Raw genomic sequence first — 6,000 nt, 5'->3', positions numbered from 1 at the left:
GATTTTTTGGCTCCCGAGGACAGCGTTATATCGAGGTAGAGGTGTATTATCAACTTCCAGTGGGTAGCAATATTTTCTAATCCTGCCCCACTGACTTTAATGGTAATAAGATTTGGATATTGGCAACAGGCATGCTGCTGACTTTTTGATGTGCCTCCTGTCTGCAGCAGCGGGGAGGTTTGCGGGGCTTCAGCCAGGAGAGGAAGAACTGGGACATGCCAAGCCCAGGCTCCTCTACTGTACAGCCCTGCAACCCCCAACGCCCACATGGAAAGCCCCAGCATCTGGGCTGCATCCCTCCTGCTACCCTGCACGTAGCTGCCCCTCCCAGACGCAGGCAGGTTTGCAGGCAGGCAGGGAGAGGTACCACACATGTCCCAGTGCTTCATTCCCTGGCTGCACCCCTACGGACTTACTTTCTGCTTATTGGCAACCTTTGGATAATAGCAACTTTTTGGTGGGAACTGAGAGGTTGCTAACAAGCGGAATCCATGGTAGGAGGGAAAGAATAGGGTAAAAGACTCAGAAAATCTGAAGACCAAAGTCCTCAATGGGAACAAATATCTTTCTTGACTATTCTATAGCTGAATATTTATAGCACTGTATCGATAAGATGCAGGAATAATACAAACAGCTAGTGATACAGCAGAAGCAAGGTACTATCACAAAGTACGTTGCATATGGCCTGAAACATGCCTTCTATTCGGGACTATTACATTATAACTAGCATAATGAGATGTGTCATTGGTTCCACCCACTACTGTTTTTTTCCAGTGGTCACTCATTCAGTGCAGTGATCATGAGTACTCTACATCTCTAATGTAGTGTTGACAGCAAAGAAAATCGCTTGCATGCCATCTTGGCTACAAGAAAAAGAAAGGTTCATTCAGATAATCAGTATTTCTTGGTGCATCTGATCCATAAAGAGGGAAATCCCAGCAATGAGCAAATCTCTTTGGTCTGAAAATCCAGTTTTAAATCTCACAAGTTCAGGCTTTCTGGCAAAATTTCCATGCTTCTGCCAGTCTGAAAAACAGCAAGGACAGGCTCTTCTTGTGGTATGTTACCAGTCATAACTCTGTACATATCTTTATTAGCAAGTTCCCTCCACAAACATACATCATATTCAGCTGACCTACTCTGTGAAGGGTAGGGCAGCAAATTAAAATAATGCCTCATTTCTTCTTTTCACCTTAATCCTTTTACCACATCATTGCAAAGCTTCAGCCGCATCCTCAACCAAACACAGAGACAAAGAAGTGTGCAGTTCACAGCTCACTATGATGCGAAGCAAGAGCACCGCCATTTGGTTAAATAAGGTTACTGTCAAAGGCTCTGCCATATATTTACTAATTCTGGTTGAACAATATCGTTATCACAGGACTGAGAACACAGAAATGGGTAACAGATTTGTAAGACCACGTTTCAATGCTGTTACTAAGTAAATGTTCAAAATGCTCCTATTCAAAATTGCACTTCACTAAAACAAAAAATACATTTTAATTTTTCTGTCAAGTTTTCATTGACTGACTCTTGAAGGCAAGTACCAATGAATATTCCCAAGAACAGGATGGAAAAGCTATGTCTGTCTCTTCCACTCCTTCAACTTAGAGCATTCTTTGAACTTCACATTTACATCAGTAGGCAATACCACCATTATTTTGGTTTATCCTCTACTACGTAGTGGGCCAGTAGACATTGTGTTGCATCACAGAATCATAGGACTGGAAGGGACCTCGAGAGGTTATCCAGTCCAGTCCCCTGCACTCATGGCAGGACTATATATTATCTAGACCACCTCAGACAGGTGTTTGTCTAACCTGCTCTTAAAAATCTCCAATGATGGAGATTCCACAACATCCCTAAGCAATTTATTCCAGTGCTTAACCAACTCGACAATTAGGAAGTTTTTTGTAATGTCCAACTGTGACGGGGCAGAGCGGCCCCGCACTGGCGCAGCAGGGGTTAATGCTTCCTTCCTGGCAGAGAAAGCCCCGCCCCGGAAGCCCTGCTGGGCATGCTCCAACTGGAGGCTAGGTATAAAAGCCTGCAAAGCTGCTCAGTTGGGGCTGATCACCGGAGGAGGAGGACGCACACAGCCAGCTCCCGAGGAGGAACAGCCCACGTTCCAGGCTCCAGGAGCCAGCCTAGCCGGCCCGAACCCTGCATCTCAGATGGAGAACCCGCCAGAGGGGAACGGACTGGAACCCACGTCTCCAGAGGAGACCGCGACATTGGGGGTAGGAAGTGACCCAGGGGAACTTTAGGGACGAGCCACGTTAGAGCAACACTGATGTTCGGCGTGCGGTGGCCGGATCCCCGCCGAGCCAATGGCAAGGGGAACCCCGCCATTAGGAGAGCCCTGGGTCGGGACCCGGTGGAGAGGGAGGGCCCGGGTCCCCCTACGCCTCTGGCCGTTGGGCCATGCTACCCCGCTACTGAGGGGAGTTATATATGGACTCTGGCCGTTGGGCCATGCTACCCTGCTACTGAGGGAGAGACGACGGACGGGACACCACCAGGAGGGGGCGCTCCACTGGACAGAGCTAATTCCCCGAGACAACCAGTAGGAGGCGCCAGGTGGTGAGTCCCAACCTCGTTATACTGGTGGAGAATGTGGGCAGTGATCAGGGCCTGAAGTAAGGACCCAGAGACCCACGATGGAACTGGAAAAACTTCTGAAATGGCTCCTGGAGAACCAACAGCAGCAGACGGTGCAACAGCAGCAGCAGCAAGCCCAGCTGCTCCAACAGCTGGCAGCCGAACAACAGCTGCAAGCGGCGCAGCAACAGGAACAGCAGCAACAGCTGATCCGGGAGCTGAACGCCCAACAAACCGCCAACCAGGAACGACTGTTTCAGCAGATGGCTACGCTGCTAGGGCATGCACCGGGCCCGCCCGTAGGCACAGCCGGCAGCAGTGCGGGTGATGGTCTCGGAGGATTGCCAGTATGCCTAACAAAGATGGGGCCGGGGGATGATCCCGAGGCCTTTCTGGTAACATTTGAGCGGGTGGCAACCGCCGTCCAGTGGCCCAGCGCGCATTGGGCCACTATTCTAGCCCCCTACTTGACAGGCCAGCACAGGCTGCATATCGCAACCTCAACCTGCAGGAGGCGCTGGATTATTCCAAAGTCAAGGTGGCCATTTTGGATCAAACTGGGATTAGCCCTGAGATTTACCGCCAGCGGCTCCAACGAGAGAGATACGCACCAGGGGATAGGCCTCGAGTTGTGGCACAGCGCATTCGCGACCTCTGCTGGAGATGGCTCGAGCCAGAATACCAGATGAGTGTCCAAGTAGCCGAGACGGTGGCTTTGGAGCAGTTCCAGCAGATTCTCCCTACTGGACGGAGGGAATGGGTGCAACGGCACCGCCCGAAGACCCTCGCAGAAGCAACCTCCCTGATGGAGGATTACCTGGCTGCCGAGGGAGAACCGAAGACTGCCTCCAAAGGAGGGACACAGGGTGAACTGAACGCAGCCCCAGCACTGGGACCCCGCAAGGGGGACGTGGGGAAACCCTGTGTCCGTCCCCAGCCCTCAGCAACCACACCACCCCGTATCACGAGGGGGCCTCCAGGGGGGAATCTCACGCAAACCCTAGGTGATTCGCCGGGGAGGCAGCGTGCCCCAGAATGCCCCACCCGAAGGAAGTAAGAGGGAGAGGTGTTATGAGTGTGGATAGATAGGGCATTTCCAGAGGGACTGCCCATATATGGACTGTAATTACGGGCAGGTTTGGACCGCGGGGCAGTGGGCCCGGAGGTGGGGACCGGGCAAGATTCTTGTACCAGTGAAAGTGGATGGTACACCCACCATGGCATTGGTAGACTCCGGATGTAGCGAGACCATCATCCGGGCAGGGCTGGTAGAACCCACCGGGCCCATGGGGGCCCCCATACACCTGCAGTGTATCCATGGTGACGTGAAACCCTACCCCACCGTCTGGGTACAGCTCGAGACAGCACGACAGGGAGGGCGGTGCCTAGTGGGGGTGGCCCCAAAATTAGCTTACCCGGTGGTACTGGACGCGACTGGCCGGGCTTTGCCACACCCCTACAAGAGTGGAGTGTCCTACCGGCGAAGACAAGAGGTAGCCGAGCCAAAAAAACAGGACTCTTAGGCCAGACCCCACCGGACAACCCCCTAGAGGGCCCTTCGGGGAATCGTGGGGTAGACGAAGAGGGCCGACCCCACACTGAAACCCGGACAGAGGAGGGCCAGAGATGGCTGGAGATCAACACCGATTTTCTAGAAGAGCAAAGGGGGGACACCACCCTCGGTCGGGCCTGGGAGCAGGCGACGGGCGCCTCTGGGGAAGAAGACCCACCCGGACGCCCGCAGCAAGGACCCCGCTTCAAGATCCATAATGACCTACTCTATCGGGTGGTCCAGGAACCCCAAAGGCAGGAAGAACTACGCCAGCTGTTGGTCCCACGGCGGTTCCGGTGGGACCTGCTCCACTTGGCCCACTCCGTACCCTGGGCGGGACATCTGGGGAGGGAGAAGACCCTACAACGGGTGGCCCAGAGGTTCTTCTGGCTGGGCATCCATCAGGAAGTACGGGACTACTGCGCCTCATGCCCCGAGTGCCAGAAGGCCGGCCCGAAAGGGGTCCTGAAAGTGCCCCTCGTGCCTCTGCCGGTGGTCGGAACACCATTCGAGCGGATTGGCCTGGACTTGGTGGGGCCCTTGGACAGGAGCAGCTCCGGACATAAATATATCCTGGTGGTGGTTGACTATGCCACAAGATACCCAGAGGCCGGGCCCCTCCGGGCCGCCACAGCGCCCATCATCGCCAATGAGCTCCTGCATATCTTTGCCCGGGTCGGGCTGCCCCGAGAGATGTTGACGGACCAGGGGACCAACGTAACCTCTAGGCTGATGGCAGAATTGTGCTGGCTGTTAAACATTCGCGCACTGAAGACCTCAGTTTATCACCCACAGACGGACGGGTTAGTCAAGGGGTTCAATGGAACCCTGAAATCCATGTTGAGGAAGTTTGTGGAAGATGACCCCCGACACTGGGATAAGCTACTGCCTGCGCTCCTCTTTGCCATAAGAGAGGTACCACAGGCGTCAACAGGCTTCTCCCCATTTGAACTCCTCTATGGGCGGAGACCCCGGGGGATCTTAGACCTCTTGAAAGAAACATGGGAAGAACAAGAGACCCAGGTCCGAGGATCCATCCAATACATCCTCCATCTCCGAGAACGGCTCTGCGAGTTAGGCACCTTGGCATGTGAGAACGTGGAGAGGGCCCAATGCAATCAAGAAGCTCAATACAATAAAGGGGCCAGGATGAGAAGCTTTGAGCCTGGGGACCGAGTCCTCCTGTTATTACCTTCCTCCGACTCCAAGCTACTAGCGAAGTGGCAAGGCCCCTTCGAGGTAACTAAGCGAATAGGGCCCATTGACTATGAGGTCCTGTTGTCGAGGCGAAGGAGAGACGAAGGTATACCATGTGAACCTCCTCAAGGCCTGGAGAGACCGGGAGGGTATGATGATCGCTCCGTACCCTCCCGAACCCGAGTTGGGGCCTTTGACGGGGGAACCGGAGGAACCAGGGACGGCAGCAATAAGCCCAGAGCTCAACCCCATACAGCAGGAGCAGTTACACCAGTTGGTAGCCGCCTTCCCCGCAGTCCTATCAACACAGCCAGGAAAGACCACGTTGACCAGCCACCACATCGCCACCCTCCCTGGCAACAAGGTGAGGGAGAACCACCGGTCCCTTCCTAGGAAGCTGTGGGAAACAGTGAAAAAAGAGCTTGAGATGATATTGGCACTGGGAGTCGTAGAAGAATCAAGAAGCGAATGGCGGAGCCCTATAGTCCTTGTCCCCAAACCCGATGGGACAGTCTGATTCTGCATAGACTTTCACAAGGTAAACGCGATCTCCCGTTTTGATGCCTACCCCATGCCACAGGTGGACGAGTTGCTGGAACGATTGGGGAAGGCTGAATTCATCTCTACCCTGGACCTGACCAAGGGATATT

The sequence above is a fragment of the Emys orbicularis genome, chromosome 11 (assembly GCF_028017835.1).
Source record: "Emys orbicularis isolate rEmyOrb1 chromosome 11, rEmyOrb1.hap1, whole genome shotgun sequence".
Lineage (NCBI taxonomy): Eukaryota > Metazoa > Chordata > Testudines > Emydidae > Emys > Emys orbicularis.
The sequence above is the reverse complement of the archived record's forward strand: the minus strand, read 5'-3'. Positions refer to the sequence as shown.